We start from the raw sequence: 23248 nt of genomic DNA, 5'->3' as shown, positions 1-23248 counted from the left end.
GACAGCCATAAATATGCCCGGTATGTTTAAGGGACAGCCCCATGGTTTCAGAGAATGAGGGAGGCAAGGGCGTAGGAAATGGATTCCGAGGGTCTTGTGGGGAGTGAACAGACTACATCAGTGAGAGGTTAGTCATTACAGTTTTAAGCTGAAGAGTAAAGCAATATGACTTTCAAAGGTTCAGGAAGAGCCTCAGGATGCTGGGGGGCGGGGGGTAGCTGGGGTATGTGGGAAATAAGAAGGGGTCAGCAAACACCCCTGTGAGTCTTGCAGACAAAGCTGAAGGTGCCTCAAGCCTGGGGCCAAGAGCAGAGCTGGAAAGAAATGGCTAGAGTCTTGTAACGCATCACATTTTTACTTAGGTCATGAAAGGTCTGTATCTTCCCGCCATCTCTAGACTCTACCCTCTTTGAAGCCAAAATTTGTTGTGATCTTTTTAACATTTCCAATGAAGGATACTTAATATTTTAATGAATAAATGGGTGGTCACGAGACAAAGAATCTGTATCTCTGGCACACACCCTGAATTTCAAGACATATTTACAAATGGACAATAGCACCACCCAGAGCATCGACACAGAATAATAGGGCCAGAAAGAAGGAAAAGAAATGAAAGGAATGAGAGCTAATTTAACATATAACACTATAACATAATATAAAAGGAAAGGTGTCCTTTATATCCAGGGGTTTTATTTAATTTCTGACAAGTTTTTAGAAGTAATCTGCATTTTTTCTGCTTTCTCCTTGAGGTGAAATAATAGCCAAGGGAGAGAGAAATTTCTAGAGCATGCAGACAGGTTCACAGTAGGTTTGTCATGGAAATATTTATCATCATAAGAGCCAGTAGACTGACATTCCATAATGCTAGCCCTTACTGTAGTTAGCACTGCAGGGAAGAAATCTATCTTTGTCTTCAAATTCCATTATAATAATAAAAAAGAAAACAACAAATGCATATAAAATAAATAACTCCTCTGACACATGCGGACTTTGCATCACGACATGCAAGTGATGCAATCATTTGCTATTAAATCATGAACTGGCAAAACTTCATTATAGGGAGAGGGGAATTTCTTCAGAAAAAGCCTAAAACAATGTCCTTTCCTAGTCCTATAACTAAAGAAACGCTCTTTTAAATTATTTTACTTATGTACTCCACGTTTTAAAGCTGCAACATCCACTTTGTATAGAGTTTGAGGAAAAGCTGCTAACTGCAGTGTAGAGATCATTTACGGCTACAGAGGAAACAGGAAATGGCAGGCTTTAATCTCTCTCTCTTCAGAATACCTTATCTTTGGGGGCTGGAGAGATGGCACAGCATTAAGAGCACTGAGCACTCTTGCAGAGGACCCAGGTTCGATTCTGGGTGCCCACATGGTGACTAACAACCATCGGTAACTCCAGTTCCAGAGAATCCAACGTCCTCTTCTGACCTCTGCAGGCATTGCATGATAATAGTGAATTGAATACATGCAGGCAATACACTCATACACATAAAATAAATATAATAAATAAAATATTAAAAAAGATACCTTGCCTTTGGAGGAATTATTAACAATAGCAACGAGTCTTCATAATGGATGTGGCTGACTCCAAAGTCTGGATTTTGGACCCACACAATTCCTGACAGCCTCAACGATCTGGAGGGGAAAATTCTTCTTTCTTGACTATGTGTCTCCTATGTTCATATTTCCCATAGCCCCCATTTCTATTTCTACTTTTCAGAGACCAAATTCAACATGACAAATCTAATTGCAAAAAATAGCAACCCAAATATGAAGTTAGTGTTCTAAGACAGTGACTCTCCAATCTAATATTTCCATAAATATATACTGAACATTTAATACTTCTTGCGTAAACTCCTTGTGGAGTTAAAGTGTTATAAGAGAGACAAACCTGCAGCCAAACAGTGTGGGTGCTCTGATGGAGCTCTGCCCACGGCGTGATGGGTCCCAGAGGAGCCAGGGAAGCCCATCTAGAGGAGGTCAGGAAAGTCAAGCAAAGCTGCTTGAGGAAGCAAAGGGAAAGGGTGACCTCAGCAGAGGGTAAACATTACTTTGATCAGATGCTTAGGATGACTGCCTTGGAGTGTGGAAAACACAAGGGAACACCTAGGATGGAAGCAGAGGCGTCACTCCAGAGGCTAGAGGTACTCAGGCAGGATCATGGGAGTTGGAAGGCAGAAAATATTGGAGGGTACAGAAAAGTGCCTGATTAGGAAGGACAAAGGAGACAAAGAGCTCCTCTCCTGATGAGCTTTCACAGCTGAGTGAGTGGAAACCAAACTCTAGGGAAAGAAAGAAACCCAGAAATGAAGGGCAAAGGGGTATCTTGTTTTGTTTTGTTTGTTTTTGAAATAAAATAAAAAATTGCCTGATGTGTCTCTGAAATTATGACTGAATTGTCAAATATAAGCTAGTTGTGATCTGGAGGCGTTTCATTCACCGACTTAATCCAAAATCCTGAATATTGCAGAAGTCACTGGGAGGTGTATTCTTTCTGGTCACTAAATGAAAAATAGTGCTGTGATAGTCTAGTGGCCAGTAGAGCTCTTAAATATTTGTGTTAGTGAATATTTACCAATTTCACAGCTTCCATTACATAATCAGGAACATGTCAGAGGTGGTAGCTGCTTCTTCTCCTCCCCTCTTTCCTTCTCTTCTTCTTCCTCTTCTTTCTCTGGTGCCTCCTCCTCTCCCCTCTTCCTCTCCCTCCTCCCCCTCGTCCTCCCTCTTTTTCCTCCTCCTACTGGCTTCACACTTGCTATGTAGCTGAAGATGACCTTGAGCTCGATTCTGCTGCCTCTACCTCCCAACTGCTAGGGTGACAAGCAACTGCCCCCCATACCTAGCAACATGGCTGATTCTTGAACACCTTATTCTGCATCACTTTAAAATTTTTTTAAATACTACATTTTAATGAACATTAAGATATATAATAAAAAGGAAAGTAAAACAGGAAGAATTTTCTTAATATTTGAATTCATTTACAAAGTATTTTCATTTGGTCTAATGCCAACTTGATTCATTTATTTAAATTTAGATAAATTTCAATACCCTGCAAAATGTCATTATTAAAAATTTTATCACTATAAAAAGAAGATGAAGTGTTCCTTGAGATCAGCTATGACTGTTGACTTAGCCTCCTCTGCTTTTATTATTCTGCTTCCAAATTGGCACTGTGAACACCCACAATGCCCATGGAATGAAGGTCTTTTCCTGTAGCACAGTTTGAGGGTCACTCTACTAATGTCTTTAGTACTAAAGACACAGAAAACTTTAAATCTTTGGTATGTACATCTGGACTCATAAATAATGAATCAATTTGTTGGAATTGTTAGGTACACAAATATAATCCAACAACAGACTGACATTCCAAATATAACCAAATATTATCTACCTATTATAAAGTTTAAAAGTTTTGCTGGGTGTGGTAGCCTTTAATACCTAACTCAGGAGGCAGAGGCAGATGGATCTCTTTTAGTTCAAGGATACCCTGGTCTACAAAGTGAGATCCAGGCCAGTTGGGGCTACATAGACCCTAGCTTAAAAACAAAGTTCTTATGTCAACAATAAGAATCATTGCCTAAGTCAGTATTTGCTAAGGTGCCTGCTATGATCCATTTAGGAACATGAAATCAATTTGGTAAGTTATAACTAACTATTTTATAAAATGAAGTAGGATAGCTATTAGAAGGTATTATATCTTATAAGGATGTATAGTTTGTGATCATTTTGTGTATATGTCTGTGCCTATGGAACCCTAGTATGAAATACTTCTTACCAAAAGTTGCATTCAAAAACATCTGAGAGCCCTTGTTTTTCAGAACTTCGTTGTGAACATTGGAGAGAAATATGAGGAGGTTATAGCTTAGCTATGAAATGAAAATATAAGGTATGTATATATTCATACAAAAGCTCTCTCAAAATAAAGCATTCATTTGTTCTAAACTTTCAAATCTAACAAAAGTAACAAGTAGGATCAGAGGTTTTTCCCCAAGCTGTGTTTTGAAACTAGAGTATGTGACCCACCACGATCATTCCACCATCCCAAAATGGTGGTCGCGCTTGCTGGGCTCAGCACTGCCACTTGGTAGGAATTATGGACAGACATTGCTTTAGTTGCATTGAACTTTTGTTTAACCTTAGAATAAATTCAGAAGCTGAGACGCAAAATGCAACATTTAACTCTTTAGTCCACAAGAACCTTCGAAAGGTAACCATCATAGTCTTCAAAGAGCATCTAAGTGCACATATTATCACTCCACACAACCTAGTTGCACTGCTCCAACACCTTACAGCGGCCAGTGTACGTGCGGCAAGAAATTCTACTCTCCTTGTAAAAGAGATAAAAAGCAAGATTTTAGTTTTTATACTTTCTGTGAATGTATGAGTCCTAAAAACATACACATCACTATGATGCTTCACATATGTGAAGAAATGGTGAACACGTGCCTTACCATTTCCCAGCCTAGAATTTTGCAAATAAATTTTAAGTCAACAATGATCAAATCACAAGTATCAACCATGAGTTTTAACTGACCAAAAGCCCTCCTCTTTTGAGAGAGCTATAGTGTGAAGTTTACATTTTATTTCATTTCTATCACTCCATTCCTTAGGTTCTTTATGATGTTTTAAAAATCCATAATATAATTCTATGAGAGTTAACATAATAGACTGTAACAGCTGTTATGGTCTATTGTGTAAATAAGTAATTACAGAATTTACAGACTATCATGTAAATATGTAATTATGGACTTTTTAAAATGTGCATTATTTACTCGATAGTCTATCGTTTACATATGTAATTATGGACTTTAAAACATGTATTATTTACTCAGTCTGTAACAGCTCCTTGGGACAGAGTCGTTCTGGCCTATCGGGTAAACATGTAATTACAGAAATTTTTTAAATATGTATTATTTATCTGATAGAGCGGCTACAGATTATCACACCCATACGTAATCACAGATTTTTAAAAAATGGAAATCATTATTTCGGATAATGCTTCCACAAGTCAACTCAAGATACTTTTAATTCGTGGATCAGCTGTCCAATGCTATGCAGTGATTCTACTGTTTAGCGTTTGCAAAGAATAGCAGTTTTCTACAAGTTCTCGAACCACATTATAACTTTCCTCAGGAAGTTAAAAGACCTGACCCTAAAAAGAGCAAGTCATTTTGAGGGGAAACTGTGTGTCCTAAAAATTTCCAGCTTAAGGATCTATATTCTGCTTTTTCAGAATCAACAACATTACTACATTTATTTTCAAAGCCAAAACCTCTTAACATATTTGATTCTGTAGGAAAAAGTACCTTGAATGCATTTCACCAGTTACCTCCTTTAATACCTGTTACGAACATCTTCCTATGGAGTAGGTAAATGGACAGGGATTGACTGGAGCAGGGGCAGGACTTAAATCACGTCTCAATTTCTGTGGTGAAACTGCTCTCACACTGGCTGATTTAAAGCAAAGTGGCATTACTTAATTCACAAGGCCACTTACTGGTAAAACCATCAAAGGAGGCAAGAACCCATTCCAGCACACGTACACTATTTCAAGTTTCAGTTATTGAATTGTGGTAACTAAACTTCACTTGACATAGACCATGAGGAAATCAGAAAGAAGAGTCTAAATGAAAGTGCAAATCAAGTATTTAAAACTTAAAATTAAGTGACACATCTGCAATTAAAAGTCTAGAGAAGAGCTGGGCAAAAGGGCTCATGCCTTTAATCCCAGCACTCAGGAGGCAGAGGCAGATGGGTTGCTAAACGTTCAAGGCCACCTTGTTCTACACAGTGAGTTCCAGGCCAGCCAGGGCTATAGAGTGAGACTTTGCAAAAAAAAAAGGAAGAATAAATGATCCCAGAATGACCTTTTTTCTGCATCTGACCATGTTTGAACTTCCTCTAGACCTAGTGTGGGACGACTGAAAGAACTGTTTGCTGCACTGAGTAAGAAACTGAACCTGGGGTGACTCAGACAAGTGAGGTACAGCTTCGCGTAACAGTCTTCAGGATGTTCAGAGGGATGGTTGGGCTGGAGAATTTAAAGAACTTTTCCAATGATGCTATGTTTTTGAGACAATAAATAAATGAGATTAAAGGTTAAATATATGCTTCAAGAAGCCAGTCATCGGCACACAGCTGTGCATAAACAGATTTAATAATCACTTTCAAAGAGAAATTTTATTTGGCATACTTGTACTCCGTTAAATCAGTAAGAAGTTGTAAACTCATTTTGGCAAGTCCAGAAGACAGAATTTGATGATAAATAAAGTTGACTTCAGATGACAATAGCAAAACTAAGGACATTTAAAAGTAGTGTTTGATTTTAATAAAAAAAAATGTTTAGCATTGCTTTTAAAAATGTTTACTGACTTTTTTGAGTCAAGCTTTTTCAGATCTGTGATTGAAGGGACTGAATATCTGCAGATATACCATAAAGATGAAAAGCATATTCTATGGGTAATAACTATTTCAAAAGCTCTTAATTTCAAATTTGTGGAAAAATACACAGTTTGCAAAGGGACAATATACATGTAATCAATTCTACATATACTGTGACATGCTAAACATACAGACTGCCACCACAGAAAGCAGTCATGTGGGCCGAGGCTGTAGCTTAGTGGTAGAGCACCTGCCCTAGCAGGTGTGAGGCCCTGAATTGAGTCCCCAGCATACCCCTACCCAAAAATCAAAAACAGAAAACAACAAATCCCCCCAAAACCTGTTTGGTAATTCCTGTATAAAGGTAATGAGACATTATTTACATTTGTCAGAAGGTTTCACTGCAATTTTAGCTTTACCTCATCACTGAATATACTCTACGAAAGGCAGGACCTATATACACGGTATTTTAGATTTTAATTATGCAAAGTTTTTATTAAGACCTGACACCATGATTTGTGTACCTTCAGGGAAAGACTGTGTTCCCCAATGTTTAAATCCCTACATAGAGTAACACAAAATATACATTACATCACGGTATCTCATGGCCAGCTCCTGACTAGATCTTGCCAGGAAGAGGGCAGGTGCCGTCTGCCAGAGGCTGCAATTTAATATCCTGCTATAAAAGCAATAGGAGCCTCCTGTTCATCTGAAACCTAGAACCTATAATAAAAACAGCGAACAATTCAAAATTGGCACATTACCACCACTGGCAGTTTATGTGCCAGGGGTTTTTTTGTGTGCTTTTTTTTCCATGCCAGAATTTCACACTGTGTACGGCCCCTGAAACAACTGAGCTCCTTGGTTGTAGGCGGGAATTGTGGGTAGTGGGGGATTTACTATGTAGGGGATTTGATTTTCTTTGTTTTAAGGAAATGAATGCAATATATGCCCCAATTGTTATTTTGGGAACTCACTTCTTCTGAGTTTATTAAATGGTTTAAGTGCATGATTTTAAATAAAATAAGACATTAACGGTTAACAGCCTGAGGCACAGAAAAGAGAAAAGGGAGCCAGAACTTATAATCATTCACTTCATCCAGGTGCGCCTCACTTTAAACAATAAATGCATCCCAGGAGTAAAATGAAAATAAAATACTTATAAATTGAATCATATTTAAAATTAACTAGGGATGTGGTTACATAAGGGAAGCTCATACTTTTAATAATATGAATAAACTGACGATATTTATCGGTTTCTCAAATACGAATTTTCAGATGTCAACTTTTAAAGCAATGCATACAGGTGTTTCTATGTGTGAATATTCTTACACATACATACATGCATTTATAAGTATTCTAATAGTGATACAGTTAAGATCAAAATACAGTAAAGGCATTTAGGCTTAGCCTGATCCCTGTGGGTTTTCTGGATTTAAAGGAATATAGGAAACATTTCTTGAGTATGGCTGTTGGGCATGAAATACAAAGGCTTCTATGATTGCAGTTAGTTATCTGTGAAGTAGCTGGGCCACGCAGGAAAACTCCGTGTCCACTTGGCTGCAACAATTAATATGGAGCTATTTTCAAGGTGGGATTATGGGCATCGGAACCTCCGGGGATGGGATGCTTTGCCCATGCGTTAAATCCTCATTTCGTGTGAACTTAATGAAAAGACTGCAATGTGTTCTGTCAGTGGTTCCTAGAGCACAGAGATGTCTCTTTCATTCTCCCCAGAGTATCTGTAGTGAGAATTGTGCTGCGTTTTACAGATGGAATGTAAGGAAAGTGTGTGCTTTTTACTTTGTTTAGAACTTCTGAAGCTAGAGACTTAATATTACATAGGGAAATGCAGTTGGTCTAAGGCTGTGAATACTGGCTGGACGCACAATCAGTGTATTTGTGCAACTTCTCTGTGTTTGGGGAAAACCTCTAACACTATAAAGTACCAAAAGAGAGAAAGGACTTTTTCTGTAGCATTTTAAATTAGGCGGAAGGTATTTTCAACAGAAACCTTTTGGTCTGCTCTTTTTTTTTTTTTAAGTTATTTATTATTCTATCTAATTTGAATTCACAAGTAAAATGTGCTCCAGACAGAATAAAGCCTTGCTTTGCACAGAAATGTTCAAGGGCAGTGACAGAGTTAAGTGTACCTTACCTTCTTTTGATAAAACACAGACTGAGAGTGGCAAATAAGTGTTTAATACTGATAAGTAACAAAAGCTTTGTGGGGGGGCAGAGATAGACAGAAGCAATCACTGTGTCAGCCACAATTAGTAACATTTCGGCTTGCACCCAGGTCAGCTTCAGGTCCCTTAACACCTCTCCACATCCCTGGGGTCATCAATGAGCACAGCCTCCTTGGCAGTGAACTGAAGGCAGTCTGAACGCCTGAAACCCAGGGCCACACAGAGATACTCACATACTTAGGCCCTTCCTTCCCCCATCTCCAACACCCCTGCTCAGGCCATGGGTCAGATAGGACCAACACTTGGGTCTAAGCAAACACCTTGGAGAGGCTGCTCATAAATGTCTGAATTCAGTCCATGTGTGGAGCCTAGACCTCAGGGATTTTGAGATCTGCATGTCTTGATTCAGCAGGCCACAGTTACTTTGTCCTTGTGTTTGGTTTTAACAGCAGAGAATTCTTTAGTGAATTAGAATTTAGTCAATCCTTTATTATAAGGTTGAGAAAATTAAGGCCCAGAAAACCAACATGATTTGGCAGACAGCTGACTGGAAGTCCAGTCAGATGTGAGTCTTCCCTCTGTGAGAAAGATGTCATCTATGAAGCCATGTGAGGTGCGGGCAGGGACCTCACTTCATCCTTACAGGCTCTCTCAGAAACAATCCTATTCATCAGGTCCATTCACAGAGTGAAACAAGTAAGAATCAGAGCAGTTGACTAACTTGCCACAAATCATAGACTTTGAGGTCAACTTCCTGAAAAAAAATCTATTCATCAAATAGTCAATTTGCCAAATAATGAATGTGTAATATGCTGAATTTGCTAAATTTAACAGGAATTTATTTCTTTAAAGCTATCTATAAGTTTTATGGCGATTAATGTACATGGTAATTAAAACTTTGGAAGATTAATTAATTTTTGAGACAGAGTCTCATATATCCCAAGCTGATCTCAAACTCACTACGTAGTCAAGGATGACCTTGAACTTCTAATCTTTCTGCCTTTGTTTCTCAAAGGCTGGGATTATAGGCGTGTACCACTACAGTCCCTCTGTGCAGTGCTGGGTACTGAAGTCAAAGATTTGTGCACACTAGGCAAGCACTCTACCAAGTGAGCTACATCTCCAGCCCTCCAGTTTTACTTGACTGACTTTCACTCATGGTGACAATTTTTAGGAACTTTAACTTACTGTGATGGAAGTTTGAAAAGCATGGCCTGTTATAAAATCCTTCCTGGCATTCCAACTTCTTTATCGCCACTAATAATAGCATTCATTATCTTTAATCTCAAATCTTTCATCTCAAATCTTCCACAAACTAGTGACAAGCCAACATAAGCCAAATAAGAAGAGAAATCACAAACTTTCTGCATTTTATAAAATTTCTAACAAATTAAGTGGCATGGGACAGTTCATCACCCTTCAACAGTATATTTAGCATTAGTTTAACTTTTCCTGAGTTTTGTTTAGTTTTTATTTTGCCATAACCCCTTAAGCCCACCCATTCTGCAATGTAGTTTCCAGTCCATACCAGCTAGCAGTCATTGTGTGTGTTTCACTTTGCAGGCATTTCTAATATCCTTAGAATGTACTGCAGGAAATCCATTTGTTAGCAAATCTATGAATCAAAAAATGCAGAAGTCAACAGGCAAGATGAAGATTGACTTGGATGACAAAAACTCATCTTATCCTTATAATTTACAAAGTTCTCAGTTTTTAAGACAAGGGCAACATAGTACTCACAAATCTTAACTTGAAATTCTCCAAAGTAGGAGACCTGAACTGGGAAAGTGCACAGCACTGTGAGTTTCAGCTAGAGCCTGGCAACTAGTTGATGAAGAGGGCTGGAGTGAGAGAGAAGAGTGAGTTCAGCTCTGATTCCCCAAAAGCCAGTTGACAAGCTCAACAGAAGTACGCTGTGGACAATTAGAAAGTTGGTCATCCCATGAACTAATCAATAAGGGAATTGGACTTTGGTGAATTGATTTTCCAGGAAGTCATTTTTTTTGATTGCAGAAATATTTTTTAATAAGTTTTTGAAGGATTTAATTTTTTTTTAATTTTTACAAAAACTTTGAGAATTTCATACATGCATATAAGGTGTTTTGGTCAAATCCATGCCCACTTCCTCCCCTCCAACATTCCCCATATCTCCCATCACTTTTTCTGATAGCTTCATGTACTCTTTCTTCTTTTTGCTTCTGTAACATTCCCCCCTCTGAAGAGGGAACCCTAAAATCTTTAAAGGACTAGATAAGAGTTAGCCAAGAAACTGGCTACATTTCTTTGGGGTCATTTTACCCTAACTGCCTAGCCAATTCCTACCTCCTATTCTTATCACGCCATCCTGGGAAGGGGTTACCCAGATTGCCAATAGGGAATAGGGATGCTGACAGCTCTGGATTCTTCCATGCTGAACAGGGACGCAGGGTGAGGCAACTGGAGTATCCCTTCAGTGGGTCTATCTAAAAGACTCCCAAATTGCATAACTCTTGTCTCTAAGGGGAGAAGAAAGTCCTTGAATCATGAATAGGAGATGTGAAGGAGAAGTAAAGACAAGAGTAATTAGCATTACAAGTTCTAGACATGGAACTAGAAATAAGTCAGAACAGGGCAATTTTTCAAATGTTCATATGAGAATCCATTGGAGTTTCTGGACAAGGGCACAGGAAGTAATTTTTAAAGAAATGGGAATTCAAGGAACTGAATTTCTGCATCTCTGTGTGTGTGTGTGTGTGTGTGTGTGTTTGTGTGTGTGTGTGCATGTGTGTGTGTATGCGTGCATATGTATGAGCTGGCCTGGTTTGACTATTTGACCATTAACTAACTGGTAAAATGATGGAAACTGCCTACTGATTGCAAAACTCATACCACACCCTCCAAAGTTTCCCAGTAAATCACCTCAGCACTGGCTACAGGAACAATGGACCTGGGTCCAGGGAAATGGCACATGTTGCCAAACCTGAGTTCATAATGACCTGAGTTCATTTCCCAAGAACGACATGGTGGAAAGAGGAAACCACTTCTGCAAGTTGTCCTCTGATCTCCACACATGCACGGTCACACTCACACACACACACTCACACATACAGACACACAATAAATGAATAAACAAAGAAGTATAATTTAAAAAGAAAGAACAGTGGAATGATTTTTCTGGAGACCCCAAAACTGTGGTCGGAAATTTTAGGCCACTGACGGATTTACCTTTAAGTGGGTTAAAATAAGCATCAGAATAAAAATATCACAGCAGAATTCAATGCAAATCTTGTATTGCAATGTCCCAGTAGAAGAGTGAGATACAGTGGTTTTGACTTGCCTGGTGAGAAAGCACTTTTCCTGATACCAAGAACCTTATTTTGAGCAAGACTCAAACATTTATATTCATATCATGTGAATCTGTCTGGCCACAGTTAATTTGAGCATGTCACTTTATTCCCTGTATAGAATATCTAAGCTCTAAGGCAGATTCAGGGAGCCTTTTCTTCCTGAAACACAAACACTCACACAACGCTCTCATTAACTGGAACTTTCACATCTGCACTGAAGTGAAAATAGAACCTAAAGCTCTGTCCTACCTTGTGTATGTCAAATAACACCGATTAGAGAGGCTGCATTTGACAACAGCATTTTATTCAGACTTTAGAGAAAAAGTTGGCCAAGTCACAAGCATACATATCCATGAAATAAAAATATCTGCAGAGATGCTTAAGAGGTATATGAAAAAATTTAAAACTAAATACTGTTTTAAGGAAAAAACATTTGTTGTTATTTTCCTTTACTCAAATTGATATACGAATTAAAAAGCTACAATCACTTCTGAGTTATCTGGAGTCATAGTTTGAATGGGGAGTAGAATTCCTGGGCAGGAAAAAAAAGGTAATTATTTGGGAGTATCTCCAGGTTTAAATAATCTGCCCACTCGTGATCAGATCACATCATGTGAGCCACACACATAATTATTACTGTTCCAATGCTACATTATAAAAGTAAAAGGTGAAACTAATTTTAGTACATATTCCATGTAAGTCCTAATGTAACCAAAGTATTATCTTAGTAAGTAGTCAATATAGAAATTTAAGTTTTGAATCCCATAAGTCCTAAATTGTAACTGAGATATTTTAAATTATTTTCATCATATGTCTTTGAAATATGGTGTGTGTGTGTGTGTGTGTGTGTGTGTGTGTGTGTGTGTGTGTTATTCTGAGTTGAACTCAGTTTGATCAGTAACACATGGCTAATAATGAGCACCTTGGGCAACACACCTTGAGACCCATCATCGCATTTGAAAAAGGATGCTTCTTTGAAGGTAATAGAATTGAGTGATGCTGTCTGTAGAGCTGTTCGCTTATTGTTGTCTTTGGACATTAGACTGTGACTGTAGCTGTAACCATAAGTCCACTTCATTCTACACTGAAATGCATATGGCAGTTCACCTTTCAAGTTAGGTTGGGCTGTCCTCTTGTTTTATTTTTTACTTTTTTAAATATTAATTCATGAGTGTTTGCCTGCATGTTATTGTGTGTACCAACTACATATCTGCTGTACCCAGAGACCTGAAGAGGACAACGGATCTCCTGAAACTAGGGTTTTGACAGTTATGAGCTGCCATGTGGGTGCTGGGAACTGAACCCCGGTCCTCTGCAAGAGCAGTAGGTGCTCTTGACTGCTTAGCCTTCTCACCAGCCTCTTCCTTTTATTTTGACATATGAAGTGAGGTGTAGGTATCTCTGCTCTGGGCTTTTGCTCAGGGTGGTCAATCTTGACTTCATCTTTCCATTTCCACCACATAGCTGACTCCTCAGTACAGTTTGGAGTTAACTTTTGCTTTTATTTGCCCTCGATACCCCAGGACCACATCAAAAACAAGCTCAATGTTCTTTCTCCGTGTTCCCATAGCAAACACTGTGTACCCTTATGCCACAATGGTCTCATTGTGACTTTTACCCCACAGTACTATCACATCTCTTTATTGTCCCACTTTCTGGTAACTAGATAGAGAACCCCCAGTAAGTGTTTCAACTACCCTTTCCAATCACCTCATGTAATATCAAATAAGTACTCAATTAAGGTTCAGAAAGTGGAAATGTTGACTAGTATATAGAAAATATAATCAGATTCATGCACCTAAAAAACAGTTAGAAGGTATGTCTAACATATACAAATTATAGCAAAATTGCATTCAGTTACCTAGCTTAGCCCAGACAATTGTTCTTGGTGAAGAGGATACAAAAGTTAATACGATGATGGCAGTTCAACAAGAGTTAAATATTGGGGTTTCCCAGAAGAACATGACCACAAGTTTCCTCTAGAAGTTGCTAAAACAGATTCTGATTCAGGAGGCCATAAAACAGACTCTGATTCAGGAGGTCATAAAACAGACTCTGATTCAGGAGGTGAGACTCTGCATTTTTAATAAACTCTTAAGTCGTACTGCTGGTCCAAGGACCACATTTCATAGAGGGAAAGACTATGGTCTATCAGTCAGGAGACCTGAAATTTAGTTGTAACTTGTGGTATGGATAGGAGTCATTTCTCTTAATACTACCGGATCTGCTTGCTCAGCTCCTAAATTGCCTGCGAGAGGAGAGTAAATGATTTCTGTATGATCTATAAGCTCTAGAATCTGCCATGTCCATATTCCACCAGCCTACAGAGGGTATTAAGTAGCAGAGCACTGGCTGATCACTGGATTCATCTGGCACTACTTTCACAGCAGAGCTCAGCCCTATTATTTTGGAATGTTTACATGTAAGGGCCAGGCGTCAGTATGAACTTCCAGGACTGGTAACTACCGCAGGATTCTAACAGCATGTGTTGATGATTAACTCAGGTGACTGGTGTCAATGAGGTTAGAGATGATCAGACGATGCTACCCACCAGGTAAAAGTGCGCTCTTATTCAGGCAATAGGACTGAAATGCTGTTGTTGGTTCAAAAAGCTACATCAAAGCTACTGTGAAGAGCGGCTTCCAACATGAGAAAAAAGCAAACCCAGATCCCAGTGTGCATAACTACGCACAGAAGAAAAGCCGGACAGCCACGGCAGCAGCCCGGCAGCCACACTTCTCAAACCTATCCAGGCCCCCGTTACCATTTTGATTCTTGGGGTCAAAATGAAAACAGATTTGTTTCAGATGGAGAAGATTAGCTAGGCTTCTAGAAGCTACAGGATACCTTTTAACTTCCAAGTGGAGTTGTGTTCTTTTAAAATTAGTTTTAGAAATTTTAAATTTTTAACTGGAAAAGCCCCCAAAATTTTAAATTGTGCTTCGTTGGGTTTGAAAAGGGAATGGCCTTCCAATTCTCACACAGCTCTTTGCATTAGGTTAAGAACTGAGTGAAACATTCAAACTTCTAGTCTAAACCTTTAAAATGTTTTACTTTTAAAATGTTGGTTTCTTTCTTGTGTTTTCTTGATTGAAGGAGGAAAAACAGAGTTCATGTCTTTCATCATTCCACTCAAATGATGAACTGCTTTGCAGCACGCAGCAGTAGAATGTCTCTAAAACACGAATTCATTTTCCTTTATTAGTTTTCATTTTGTGAATACTTTTCCAAAGCAGACTATTCTTGTTTTACAAATAAGGCAACAAACATCCAGATAACCTACTATAAGGAAACGTTGGAGGATTTGAGGCGAAAGTGTATGATATTCTGTTCTCCGAAGATACCAGAAGCTGTCTGAGGAGATTAAACTTACATTCTATGAAAAGACGGCTAAAATTATGAGCAAAAAAATAATAAAAGCTAAAATAGTAGTTTTAAAGAGTTTAGAGGAGAGAAGTGCCTCACTTCCCGCTGGGACGGGCTAATGGAAGTCTAAATAAAGACAGGAAAGGTTTCACCTGCACCTTCAAGGATGGCAGCTATTAGATCATTAGCCCAGAAAAAGAAACTCTATGACCAAGAGCATGAACACAGAAAAGCATGAGATGAACTCAAAAATAGTCACAAGACGGTAATGAGGAGTGAGACAGGCACACCTGACATGGGCCAGGCGAAAAGTTCCAGAGTATCCAGGCTCAGATCCAATAGGTGAAGGACTAGGAACAAAGCAAAAGCAGTCAGGGAGACCCAGCTAGGGTTCCTTCTCTGCAGGGGCAGGGTGAAGTTGGCACACACAGGATAAGAGAAGCTGAGAGTTGGCAGAAATCAGGTATGTGGGGCCAGAACGGAAGTCCCAAAGGGCTGCGGGAAAAAAAAAAACAAAAAACCTTTCTTTTAGATTTTCCTAAGATTAATGGGAAATCAATGAAGACTTTTGCTTCCTTGGTCTTCTGTCTGTTTTAAGTGACATAATAAGACTGTGATCTTTAGGAAAAAAAGTCTGAGGCCAAATATAGCACAAATGAGAATGAGACAACAGACCATAGACTCAGGCAGATCTAACCACAGGATGAGAGAGAGGAAAGGCCCAGAGAAATTTTAGAGCATGGAGTAAAAACTGAATCCTAGAGGTGGGGTAGCAGACACACCCGTGCTGCCTCCCTCCCTGGCAACTCTTGACACCTCATCACATAAAGGCTGCTGTGAACAGCCATGATCTTTGCTTAAGGTGTTCAGTCTGGCTGGGGGATGTGGTTGGCACATGTGCAAGAACCCATGGGAGAGGTGAAACAGGGTGGGTGAGCAAGGACAGGGGTGTAGAGGACAAATGCCACATGCCTCACCCCAATTATACTCTCAGTCTCACAGTCTCCCTTAGAATCATCCCAGCAAGATGAAGCTTTGGTGTCCCTATTGCTAATACACCTTAAAAAAAAAACTGTATTGAATTTTTGAGATTATCATATAATACAGTTTGATGGTATTTAGATCCCATCCACTAGGACACTGTCTTTTCCCCTCCCAGCAGGCATCAATTGTCAAAAGTTTCTTAGGCTGAATTGGGATTTCTTACTTCCTCATGTCTATGCTGGGATTTTGTCTGGTTTGAGCTTGCATAGGGCTTGTGTATGCTGTCACTATTACTGTGAATTAATATTGATAACTGTCCAGCTGTCTGGAATACTGTTTCCTTGTGATAATCCATCCCCTTTGGCTCTTACAGTCTTTGCATCTCCTCTTCAGCAATGATCCCTGAGCCTTGGGAGGCAGAGGTTTGACACAGGTGTCCTATCCAGGGATAAGTAGTCTGTGGCCTCTTGTTCTCTGCACATTGGCCAATTGTGGGTTTCTGAGCCAATCACCATCTGCTGCATAAGGAAACAACAGTGACTGGCCCAGAAAACTATTACTATTGGTGCAGTAGTGCCACTTTTATCTTGGCAGTAATCAAGAACTACCTAATTGGACTTAAGGCCTACTTAATGGAAGGGAACTTATGTGTGGTACTGTAAATGTAGCCAAATACACGTGGTTGGGGAGGTCATAGATCCTAGAGAAAAACTGACTTTTGCCATGTCCTTGGACGGCCACAATTTCTTACTTTATTTTAAACATGCATCCTTATATTTACAGATAAGTGTACCTTTCACCCATCATCAAAGAAGCATCTTTTTATTTCTTTTCTTTTGCTGTGCTAGAAACACTGACCAAAGGAACTTATAAAAGGAAGAGTTTATGTAAGCCAAGGGGCAAGAGTCCATCATGGTGGGGAGGCATGGTGGCAGAAGTGGCTGGAGGAGGAGTAGAAGCTAAGCTCTCACATTATCACGCAGGCACAGGAAGCAAGAAAGCAACTGGAGATCTGGCAAGGCTTAAGATCTCTCTAAGCCCACCCCCATTGATGTGCTTCCTCCAGCATGGCCACACCTTCTAAGACCTCCCAAAACAGCACCACCAACTGGGGACAAAATGTCCAAATACTTGGGGCCCATGGGGGACATCCTCATTCAAATCACCACACTTGTTTTAGCCTCTGTTTTTGTAGACACCCAAATTAGAATCATTAGGAAAAAATAATAAAGATTAGGCAGGAAAATGGTCCCAGACAGGCATCCACATCCTCAGAACCCATAAATAGGGGACCTTATAAGCTAAGGACACTTTGCAAATGTAATTAAGGTTAATGACTATGAAACGGGGAAATGCATCCAGGTCATCAAATAGTGTGAACCCTTATTTGCAATGATCCCTTCCCAGCCATAGTTAGAAGGAGATGGGACTACGGAGGAGTGATCCAGAAGGGTGCAGTCTCATTGGCCCTGAAGATGGAGGAAAGGGACAGACATGAGCCTTTCAAGGAGGGTGGGTGGGCTTTAGAAGCTGTCAAAGTTACAGGAATTGACCCTTTCCTAGGACCCTCAGGTAGGAATGCAGCCCACAGATATCTTGATTTTAGTCAAATGGAACAGATGTTACGTGTTCTAACCTACAAACTATAATTTTTTGTTTTGAGCCACAACATTTGTAGTCATTTTCTATAAAACAATAGTAAGTTAATACACTACTTTTATAGATTACTAAAAATTTCAGGTAGTCATAAAAACAAAAGATTTTTTCCAGATGTTCGTCTTGATTATATGATATTCTTAGGTTGAAGGAGCCTATTTGTCTATTTTTTATTATTTTTCCAAATTTCATTACATTTTGATCATATTTAAACCTTCTCTCTATCCATATCCTCCCACAGCATAGCCTCTGGATTTCATGAAGTCTGTCATATATGCTAAGGCTTATGAGCTACTTTTGTGTCCCCAAATGTCCCTCGATGTGAGTCCATCCACTGGGGCCTGGTCAATTTTAGTGTCACTCCCTTAAAGAAAAGCAACTCTGTCTCTCCCAATAGTCAATGGTTGACAACAGTTCCTCAGCTAAGGTTGGGGTCTCTTACCCATTTGCCCTCTTCTATGCTGGGTTTTCTGGTTTGAGCTTGCATGGGTCTTGTGCATGCTGTCCCCATTGCTTTAAGTTCATATGAGCAACTTCCCAGCTACCTGGAAAACTCTGAGCCTCTTTTATATATAGAATATTCTTCAACAAACTATGAGATAGTAAGGAGGTTTAACTTTTGTTGTTTTTGTTTCATGTTAGCCAGGAAGTTACTGTAATTTAAACAATTATGTTATTATTTTACATGATGCCCTCAAGAAGAAGTCATTTAAGAAATATGTTGGTGTAAAGAAAACTGTGGCAAATTATAATAGAATGTCATCGTTCAAACTCACTCTCTCTTACCAGTGCTGTTTCGCCTTGCTATATTTAGAAGCTTTCATTTGGAAAGGATGGCTCTGTGACAAACGTGTTGCATGAGTAGATACTTCAATTTTAAAATCTCACCGAATCTTGACAACACACATGGGCTTCCTATAGGAGTTTTGACATGCTAATTCTGAAAAAGTTAAAGTAACTTTCAGTGTATTGTTGGAAGTATATAATCCTAGATACACGGTTCTGTTTGAGTATAGGGTTATTGCTTTCAAACTGTAGACTTTTGGAATATCTTATTATAAATGTTTTTATGGTATAGTTATGCAGTTTCATGGGATCATTTTCAGCTCTGCTATCAGCTGCTGCCTTCTTCCTTCTTGCCTACCCCGTCTCTGCAGCCATGTTATCTCCACATCTCTCCAGGAATCATGCACAGAAGAGATATGGGAGACTAGTGGAAACTAGCCCACTGATGAAGCTAGACTCCACCCAGGATCAGGCCTTTGCAGATGTTCTGATAGAGAACATCACTTAACTTTCTGTGTTGCACTATCTTTCAGACTTATCTTCTTCCTGGTTCAGAGCTTATATTCTGGTAGTAATGGCACCCAAACAAGCAAATATGGGGCTGTGGCCTCTCAGCAAGTTCTGTTAACCACTGACCTGGACAACATTCAGCTCCACTAACTGTTGCACTAACCTGCAAAGAGCTCTCCGATAGAGCATCTGAGAGTCACTGGTGAGAACTGCTGCATCTCCGAACCCTGTCCTGCTCTCTGGCCATGATGCTTCTATGACTGTTTTTCCTTAGGTGGGCAGGAATGAACATGGAGAAGGGAATTGCTTTTGCACCCTCGTTTGATTTTTCACAGTCTTCCTCTAAGGACATGGCTCACCACAAAGCAACAATTAACCAAAATTATTTTTAATTAAAACAAATTCATATCTATTTTAAAATGTCTGCAGATTGCCATCTGATGAGGCCAAATGTTTTGCTTTTGTTTCTTCCTCTCTCCGAAAATGCATACACCCAACAAGCTGTTGCCAGCAAAGTTTAGTAACTCACTTTACATTTTCACATCACAAGCTTAAGACCTGGGGTCCTTTTATGGATTACAGATTCAGTGCAGTCACTGAATGGCAGTACAGAACAGTAAACACTGCTGATCTCTGGTGGGTAATGGTTAGAGATTTCACAGAAGGATTTGCTTACAGCACATCCTCCAGCTTTGTAAAGATGATATAGGAAGTGGCCTCAGAACCACTCCCCCACAAAGAAATCCCCTAAATATCAAGATAATTTGTAGAAGGGCTATATTGCTACAAACACATTTTGGTAGGGCTTAAGAAAACGCAGTAAGAGTGAAAGCAAGCACAAAGGACACCACATTTCAAGTCAGAATGAGCTCCAACACTTCATAACCAAAACTAATCTGTGTATCCTAGAGCTTGGAGAGACGGGCAGATCACAATTCTGAAGACACGTGTCCCTGAACGACTAAAGACAGTGACTCAAGAGGATTACAGGATTTTAATACTGACAAATGCGGTTACTTTGGAAGGCAGGTGCCTTCCACAGCTTTTATTTGCCATGGAGTTTTCAATGTACCTAATGCTATTTTAATTCTGTTTTTACTAAGATAGAATTTTCCCTGAAACTTGGTCTTGTAACTGAGGTTTTGCCAGCTATGGTACGTGCTGGGATCATCATCTTGAGGCACTTTTGTTTAAAACTGTCTATGCCATCTTCGTCATTTTCTTCCTCTTTGACCTTCCACAATCTTGCCTGCACTTTGGCCTCTTAGTTGTGTTAATGTCATCTCTGACAAAGGAAGTGGCTCTTCATGATCAAGAGAATCATTCCTCTGTGCCTGAATCATCAGGCTTTCTTGGCATGCCCCAAAAGGAGGGTATGAATTGGTTATGAATCTCAAGCTAATTAACGAGCAGAATTTCCTTATAAAAGCACCATAATTCTTGGTTTGGCTGTATCTTTGTTCTTTCCTTTGGTTTTATTCAATGTTTGCCAGTCAACCAATTCAGTTCCAATGATGTTCCATGTGAAACAATGTACATAACCCTTCATCTATCACATACCTGGGGAGATACATTTTGAAAGTTTCTCTAGCAGTTTGCTAACAATTATTGACACATTAATTATCAAATGGGGTGAGATTAAAGAGTAATTATTAATAATTCTCAAATCACCCAGATTATAACTGCTTCAGAAAGTTGACAAACTTTGAGAAAGCCAAGAAAGAAGAAATGCTCCCTGGGTTTAATAGTACAGTCTCAAGGCTGATTGCTAAGATATGTGGACCATAAAAATGTTCTTTACTAGGACCAAAGAGCCACATTTCCTAACAGGCAAACTGTGAAACTGTGAAACTAAGGCCAGCCTGGTCTACATAGCAAGTGCCAGGTCAGCTGGAGCTACAGGGGGATTCTGTCTCAAACAGATTTTTTTTAAAATGAATGTTGGTTTTAGACCTTTAATAAGTATACATAATGTCCATCTTTTCACTTTGAGGTGCAGCCTCTGTGTATCTTTGTATATGTTATGAAATTCTTCGACCAGATATTTTTGCATCCCCAATTCGTATATGGCATTAAATTTTCTTTTCTCCATAGAAGGGTTTAACTAAGTTTGCAGTTAAAAAAAAAAATAAGGCCATAATGAATATTGATTGACCTTGGGAACCAAAATGTAAACATAAAAACAATTTCTTACTCTACAATCCAGTTTAACAATGTGCTAATAGCCCATGATGAAGATAGCAGCCCTAAGTTAATCAACCCATTAAGTTGGGATCAGAAGTGTCAGCTTAAGCAGTCTACTAATTTTCTGACCCTTAATGGGTCAGCAAGATCTATAACCCAAAGGCTGATCTTGCTGCTTCTACTAAAGTCACTTTAGAAACCAATTCACTTCCTCCCAGGATGGTGATCTCTGACCTGGCATGGGCAGGGAGTCAACATAAAATCCATTTATGAGAATGAGTTCAGGGTTACTGAGTAATGGAATCTCAAGCTAACTAGTGAGTCAAGGGTCTGGTAGAAGGCCCTTATGGAGCCCTAGTTTTGTTCCCCTATGTTCACACAACTGTGAAAATAAACGTGCACAATCTTAAGGGGGAGCTTCGGCCTCCAGCAAGCCCTAGACTGGGTTAGCTAAGACTTGCTAGCCACTCCCATTCTGAGACCATTCTGTGAAGGGAAATCTTAGTTTTGGAAATGTCAATAGGCCAAAAAGAACAATGAAACAGCATGCTGAGGTGAAAGGCCACACCTGCCAATGAATAATTGTGAAATGTCTTACTTCATTAAAGAGGTAGTGAATTGGACAAAAGGTGTGTGATGTGTTACTTTGGTTAAAGTTTATCTGGTTTTTACCTCAGTCTATTAAATGAGTATCAGTTACTGGTGTTTGATATTTTCAAGAGGAAGGAGAGAAAAAATTGGAATATGACTGTCAAGAGGTATAATGAAAATTATGAATAAAGAATTTAGGCCTGGGAGTGTAACGCAGAAGTACAGTGCTTGCCTGGTATGTACAAGACTCTGGGTTCAAAGCCCAGCACAAAGAAAAAAAAATGGATTGATTCCACTGAATCATATTTGTATTAAAATGTATGACAGCTATGATAATATGAGTATTTTAATGTCACAAAATTTTCTCTTTCAAAATTCTCTGTACCAAGCAATTCTTGGTAAGATTTGTAGGTCTGTTTGTTAGTGACCTGCGGGCGGTGTGATACCAGAAGCCCGAAAGCACATACGCAAGAGAAGCAGCTGGGCTGCCCCACAGGCCTCCAACTCCGGCCCTGCTCTACCCAGCAGACAATTCTCGGCTTTGCCCAAATAGGACAGACAGGTAAGATAAGAGAGTGACTAAGGACTAAGGTCCTAGAAAGGCCAAACAAGGAAAAGAGAAAAAGCCTAAGAATTCAAATGAGTCGGGGGGGAAAAAAGTTCAATTGGAAGGAAAATTGTCCACTTAAAGGACCCAAGGCTTGATTTTTCTCTCTACAAAGGACACGTATCAGGTATCAGTTACATGGGGATGATGCTTGAGGGAGTCCTTAAAGAAAACCAGCCTTTATGGGAACACAGAAGCCCCTCTGTTGTTGGTGACATTGCCCATGTTTCTCCCTACATGACGCCTTTGTTTTCCTGTGCCGTCATAACTCTGTCTCCAACTCTGTCTGCGGTACCAACCTCAGCACAAAGGCACTAGTCTAAGAGCCTGCGTAGGAGCAGTAGAGCCATCCTATGGGGGCTGGGGAGTGAACCCTGGGGCCCCAAGGTGGAAGACTCCGATTCTCTTTGCCAAGATCAGCCTTCAGGAGGTGATTTCTGGCATAAATTCTCGCCCTAGAGGCCGTCTGAGGGCGCGATGATGGAGGAGAAAGAGAGAGGAGACGGGGATGCGGGGGATGCGGGGATGCGGGGATGCCAGGATGCAGGATGCAGGATGCAGGATGCAGGGAGGAAAGAGGTCGGGGTCACCGCAAGGCCGCCAGGGCCCGAGGCCGGCGCGACGATGCCACCCCGTCCGCACGGCGGCGCTCGGGCCCAC

At 39.8% G+C, this 23248-nt stretch overlaps 1 long non-coding RNA gene across 1 annotated transcript in view; it reads right to left on the bottom strand.

Moving 5' to 3' along the window:
• LOC103741857 overlaps positions 1–23248 on the bottom strand; it is a 213375-nt gene that overhangs the window by 189855 nt on the left and 272 nt on the right. The window lies entirely within an intron of this gene.

Source organism: Nannospalax galili, unplaced genomic scaffold (assembly GCF_000622305.1).
Source record: "Nannospalax galili isolate Female #2095 unplaced genomic scaffold, S.galili_v1.0 scaffold20, whole genome shotgun sequence".
NCBI classification, from domain to species: domain Eukaryota; kingdom Metazoa; phylum Chordata; class Mammalia; order Rodentia; family Spalacidae; genus Nannospalax; species Nannospalax galili.
Note: the sequence above shows the minus strand (reverse complement) of the source record. Positions and strands in the feature narration are given on the sequence as shown.